Genomic DNA, 7222 nt, shown 5'->3' with positions numbered 1-7222 from the left:
CTCAATCTGCTGCGATTCCTCAGGAGTTTGTCTCAATGTGCTCACTCGAGACATTTTAAAAAGGAGTTACCACCTATGACCAAAATGTACAAAATTAGGAGAATACCAATATGAGCAGATGTGTCCACCAGAATTCATGAGAATGAGCTAGCCTCCGAGAATCGCAAAAGGTATAATATTGGGGGAAAATTATAAACAATTTATAGCTAAGGATAGTTGCCTCAGAAACATATTACCCACGGAGAGTGATAAAGACTAAGATACACATAATTTAAATCATGTGATAGACAAATTCATGGATAATAATAGCTAATATTCATTGCAGTTACTCCAATACTAATGAACAACCTGCATTATCTCGTTTAAAATGACTGATTCTCATAAAGCCTGGGACAAAAAGAGTGTGTCTTAGGTTAAGTTTTCCGGGAAGCAGACTCTGAGGCTGAGATTCATGGACAGGAAGTTGATCGAGAACTTGAAGGAACAACGAGGAATTGTGAGGAGTGAGAGAAACAGGACTGGGTGAGGGGGAAATGGAAACATAATGCAGTCACAAAACTTTTGGATGATCCTGCTGGGAGCTAAGCTTTGAAGCTGAGAATGGCCCTTCAGTGATATCCCCCATCAAGCCAAGGGGACCAGAATCTATATCCCTAAAGGCCAGTGACTGAATACAGGCTGCTCCTGAGGAGAGGATGTAACTTGGCAGCACCTTTCAGCTGAGGCAATCCCTCACACATCACTAAATGACAGGGATGAATTCTGGGAAGTGTGTCATTAGGCGATTTCGTCATTGTGCAAATATCACAGAGTGTACTTTACACAAACCTAAATGGTACCGCCTACTACACATCTAGGCTGAATGATATGGCCTCTTGCTTCTGAGCTACAAATCTGTACAGCATATTACTAGACTGAATACTATAGGCATTTGTAACACAATGGTATTTGTATATCTGAACATAGAACAGCTACAGTAAAGATATGGTATAAAAGATTTTAAAAATGGTACACCTGTGTAGGGCACTTACCATTAATGGAGCTTGCCATACTAGAGGTTGTTCCAGGCGAGTCAGTGAGTGAGTGCTGAGTGAATGTGAAAGCCTAGGACATTACTGTACACTACTGCAGACTTTATAACACTATCCCACGAGCTTTCCCCCTGCTTCCTTCTGATAGGATCAGAAATAGAACATAGAAGCTGTCAATATTGCTCCATGACCAGGAATGTGGGATGGGCTGATTGGAAACATCAAGGAGAAACTGGTAAGGCCATAGATCACCATAATAGTCACTGTGAGGAGAGAATAAAAGGTGGCCTAAGGATCAGTAGGAATAAGAAATCAAAATGGAGAGTTAAAGGAACATAGGGGATTATCATAGCAATGTTTTCGTTTTCACATGTCGGAGCAGTGGTGAGGTTAAGAACTTTGTGGTATTCATTTAAAAAAAAGAGAGAGAGGGTATTTAACAGAGAGGGTATAGAACTAAGCACTCAATAATTTTGACTCTGGAAATTTGTTTTTTGTTCCATTGACCCTATCTGGCACAAAGGGCTCTCTCTGGCATTGAGTGGATGGAAGAAATAAAACTTATCTGTGCTCTACATCATTATAGCCTGAAAGTATTTCCAAAGTACAAGGACAGGCTGGCTCCACACTACCACAGAAAACTTACACTGAAGTGGCAATGGCACTGTAGTAATACTGGTTAAGATAGTTCCTGTGGACTTCTGTCCTTACATAGGATCTTAAGTCCTCAACAAAGAATTTACAGCAGTGTACTCTGAAGACCATCAAGCTACATCTGGGAAGCTCTAGTGCCTTCTGAATATGTAGCACTGGGAACAGACTCTTCTCTACTGAAATAGACCAGTGGTTCACTGATTGGGATATAATCTGTGCATTCAAAATTGAGGTGCTATGAGATAAAATCTACTGTCAAGCCCTACAGATATTGCTCCCATCAAAAAAAAAAAAATTTCCTCCCAAATCACATATCTTTCCATTTCTTACAGGAAATTTAGCTCTGTTATAATCTATGGGACCACTGTCATATATGCGGTCCATCTTAGACCAGAACATCATTATGTAGCACACGATAATGATCGAAGGGGACATGTATGTCTTCCTCTATGTCCCTTGGTACCCTGAGACATAAGATGGGCTGAATGAACCTTGGGCTGGACCCAGTCTCATAAGCTTTCTGTTCTTTTCTTATTTGAAGTATAAGAACTCCTTGAGCTTTCCAATTTCTAAGCGAAGGCAAGAAATGAGAGACAGGCTGCGTGATTTATATAAAGTGATAATGTGAGTCTATCTCCTTGCAGCCATCATTTTAGTCTGCAATAAAAATGACTGGTCTGACACCCTCTACTTCCTGAATATCCAAAAGGCCTAACTGCTTGGACTCTCAGACATAAAGTTCTCTGTTAATGGACCTGTCAATTTCTTAAAGTGAGCCGTTTTTCATAACACTCCATAAAACTGGAAAAAAATAAAATTAAAAAGAACATAGAGTTAAACATGAAAATATGAGTATCATTTATTAAGTATGAACTAAAAGCAGCAGGTAAAAAAACTGATGGAGTAACAACAGTGGTTAGTGATGGAAAACAGGATTGCCTAGGCAGAGGGTCTTTTACCTACTTAACAGAACCCCTATTTTTAGCAACTTAAAAAAAAAAAACAGATGTTCATTAAGTATTAAACTTAGAAGTAAAAAGCTTGATGTTCTTCTAATAATCTAGTATCTTTCTTATGATAGATTTACTGACCTCAATTTAGACTCTCAGAGATCAGATTCATGTCCCATAAACATATGGGGAACACATTACTGAGCAAATATATAGTAATAGATTACATAAATATCTATGTCCTACTAAATTTTCAGTTATAAACTGTGTTCTTTTCTTGAGCTGTTTTAAGTCATGAAATTATTTACAAGTTTAGACACCAAGAACAAACTGGATATACTGTTATGAAAATGTTTTTCCCAAATATGGAAGTCATAAGAATAGAATACATCTAGTGATCAACATATAATTATAAAGAATATTTCAATGCTTCATTAATAGTAGCTGTTCACAAGATATATGGAAGTTTTCAATAATTTTTATAATCCTCTATAAATATAGCTAGTTTAGGAAGGTCATCTCCCTTTACATTGGTCTAGTATCATTTATTCCAAGTTTTAAGTCTGTTCAAATATAATTTAGAGGTTATATTTAGGCACAATCTGATAATGCAGAGGCTAACCTCAGTATCATGGGTTTGTATATTTTTTTTAGAGATAGCATAACATAATTAACATGCACTGGAGTTCGAGTCAGAGTCAGTAGTGATGGGTTCGAGTCTCACTTTACCGCAATCAAGCTGTGTGAACTTTGGGCAGCTCACTGAACCTCAATGTGTCTGTTTCTTATATACAAACGAATGTACTAATTTTTGCCCTATTCACCTTTCAGGGTTGTTAGAAGGACATGTGAGATAGTCATGTGTAAATACTTTGTCTACTGAAAGTAAACAAGGATATCATCATGAGAAGTATAATTAGGTTTTTGGAGAATATTCTGTTGACAAAGAGTTATCCAGTGCAAACGTATTCTCCAATGAAAAGGTATATTGTTTCGACATGCCTAGGGCTGTCATAAGAATGCTGTAAAGCACTACTGAAATGGTATATAATAATAACAATAGCAAGAATATAGCAATGGATGATTACTGAATCATAAAAGTAGAAAAAATATATAGGGCATCCAATTAAATGTAAATTTCAGATAAACAATGATTTTCTTTTTACCATAAATATGCTCCAAATATTTCACAGAACATACTTATATTAAAAAATTATTCGTTTATTTTACCTGACATCCACAATTAACTGAGCATCCTGGTTTGGTTTGGTTTGGTTTGGTTTGGTTTGGTTTGGTTTGGTTTGGTTTGGTTTGGTTTGGTTTGGTTTGGTTTGGTTTGGTTTGGTTTGGTGGGGGAGAAAGGTGGCTAAATTGGGCGATCCTAAAGTAGAAGGGCTTTGAAAATTCTTTATCCCCTTATCCCAAGCATGACAATCCATCTTGATCACTAAAAGTGTTTACTTCTTGTTTCATCCCTTGTTTGTCTCAAATATTAAGGGCTTCTAAGATATCTACTCTTCTGACCACTTCTAGGTCTCCTAGCATCTGCACTACCATAAACCATTAAAACATTATTAGTCTCCAATTATTCAATTGTGAATCTTTATTCTCAACTAAGCAGTGAATTAACTGAGGGAAGAGACTCATTTTGGTCACTCGGTGCTTGGTTCAATGTCTGGCACATAGTAGGTAACCAGAAAATGTTTTATGAATTAAAAATCGCTGCTTTCTTCTCACTCCATGAGAAACTTTGCTCATGGCTGCTACTTAAATGATCAAGAACCAATGTACAAGTCAACAATTCATGTCTTTGATCTGGCCTTCTCCACTGACCTCCAGATCATGTTTTGCAACAAAGCATTGACTCTCTCTACCTAGATTCCCATGAGCACATCAAATGCAACAGGTCCAAGACTAAATACTTCTCCTTCCCCTTGAAGCCACTTTTCTCTCTTGGTGCCAAATCTTATAACACAGGCCAGAAAACCAGAGTCCTTCTACACTACTTCCACTCCCTGACTCCCCTCATCATTAATTCCTTTTTGTCAAAACATTTTGAGGAACTTTTGAAAGGAAAGTTCTGATTCAGCTGGTTTGGCTTGTGGCCAGGGAATGGGTATTTTTTACAAGCACTCCATTTGATTCAGCATATTTAGGAAACAGTGTCCTATAGAATATAGTAGAACTAGAAACAGCCTCTCTGTATAGGCTAATTCCTTCCGAAAAATGAAAAATACCCTCATCTATTTTGTATTCATAATTTTGAGAGCCTTATTAGCTTTTGACCTGAAATACTATTTTCAATTGTGTGTGAGGATTTTTAGTGTTCTTTGGATTCTTAGGTACAATTTGGAATAACCACCCTCCTATATACTTCAAGAACACATTGTTCATTTTAGAATGAAAGTTGTTAGAAAGAATTTAATATAAAAATTCATGTAAGTAGCACTTGTTCGGTACAGCATTTTACTATAAGACTTCTCACCTATATTCTAAAAGTATCATTAATTAGAAACAAAAGGAATAAGAAAAATAAAGATTTTAGATAATCTGGAGTAATTCATATATACACGTGTGTGTTCATATGCATGCATACATAATACACACACACGCACAAACATTAGGACAGTTTGTCAGCTAGGAATTTATAGATGTCCTGACTTATCCACAATTGTTCTTGGAATATGCTTCAAGCCCAAAATATCCTTAAAACCCAGAATGGAGCTTAATTGTAAATATTCAAAAAACACTCCCAATTTGCTATCCCTCTAGAGAGCAAACCGTTTACCTTTCATCCTGCATCTTCTCACACAAAAATGGTAACTGAAAAAAATCTTAGAATCAGTGAAAAAAACGTTTTTTTCCCCCCTAAACATTTAAAATAAATGGTTTGGCTAGGGGCAAGACCTTTTATACCATCTTAGCCAAGAGCAAATTTCCCTAGACAAATTGGCTGGCTGCCTTTTGAATTCTTCTCAGCTGAAGTTGAGGCACACTTATCATTGGTATTATTTGGCCATACTTTTTTTTAATCCACATATTTTGTTTCAGTGGAAGAAAATTAGATTATATTAGGTTGTGTACAACGCAGAACTTCAAAACATTCACCCTGTCAAAATAATTTCTTAATTAGTTGTACAACATACTTTTTCAAGACAGAACTTGTCAGAAAAACATCCTGCAGTGGGGAGCTTAAGTGAATTCATTCCCAGGATTTTAATAAGGCCACATTTTGCTTCCTATATGGAGGGAGAAAAAAGTAATTGTCTGACAATACTTTGCTTCCTTGGAGACCCACTTCAGAAAAAAAAAAAAAAAATCAGCTACTTTTTATAAAGAAATTCCTTACATTTTTGTTTAGAAAATAAAAAATGCATTAGGTTACTATATGTTGTGCCTGTGACAAAACTTATAGAATAAGGTATTAAAAGAGAAAATAAACCTTCCTTCTCAAAAATAATATCCATTCTTGAGTTTATATAAAATGAACTGATTAAATACAAAGATCCAATTAAGGAAGACATCTTGCTGTACCTGCAACTGCTATAACAATATTTTACCATTCAGTCTATAAGTACTTTAAAGACACTGCTTTATTCATATCAAGCATAATCTATCAAAGTGTTTTGGGTTTAGAAAGCAGAAGATTTGGATTTTCAACCCCATTTAGTCATGATATTTATTAGTGATATTAAGAAAACCAGGTAAGTTTCCCCGACCTCCTTTTATTCATCTGTAAAAGGAGCATAGTAAATGTATCCTACCTGATTCACATGGTTATTATGAAGAATAAATGTTATGACTGCGGCCATGCTTTGAAAACTCAAAAGCAGGATATATCAACTGCCGTTTACTTACTAGGTGTCTACCCTGGGTCAGGCACTATTTTAGATAATTTATATTTAATCTTTATAAAAAGAGAGTGAGCAAGAAATTCTTCCTCACTTAAAGGCTATGGATAAATTGAAGCTCAAAGAGGCTAAACAACTTCCCTCAATCAAACATCTAAGAAACAGTAGAAATGAGATCTGAACTTACGTCCATGGGACCCAAAATGCTGCTGTCCCTTTCTACCCTTCCTTTCTCCCTTCTCCTATTCTTAACCCTCAAAAGTTATGGTCTGGGCTTTCGTAGAGGGTAGAGAAAAGAGCCTGGAACTAAGCCTTTGGCTATCACACAGCAAGCGGTGAGCAACATGTCATGCTCTTGAAAAATTAGTCCATGGAGCATTGCCAATCACCAGCATGAAGACCAAACTAGAGTGAGACTTGGGCTCAGCTACTCAGTTTTAATTCAAAAGGAATTGTATAATGGGACCGTAAGGGTTCAGGCTCAAGGTTTCCAAAACCACAGATGGCACAGTTAAAAATAGAGGCAGTTCTTTCCCTCATTACCATCCAATATGGTGGACACATGGCAATGATATGTCCTGCTTGTCAGTGCAGATATTAATGAGCACCTGCTTTGTTCAAGGAGCTCTGATAGGTTCCCTGAGGGATATCCAGGAGTATAGGACATGGTTCCTATCTTCACAGAGGGCAAAATAAAAAATAAATGCATGAGAAATAAAATGATAATACATGATTA

The sequence above is a fragment of the Pteropus vampyrus genome, unplaced genomic scaffold (genome assembly GCF_000151845.1).
Source record: "Pteropus vampyrus isolate Shadow unplaced genomic scaffold, Pvam_2.0 Scaffold85, whole genome shotgun sequence".
Taxonomy (NCBI): Eukaryota; Metazoa; Chordata; class Mammalia; order Chiroptera; family Pteropodidae; genus Pteropus; species Pteropus vampyrus.
Note: the sequence above shows the minus strand (reverse complement) of the source record.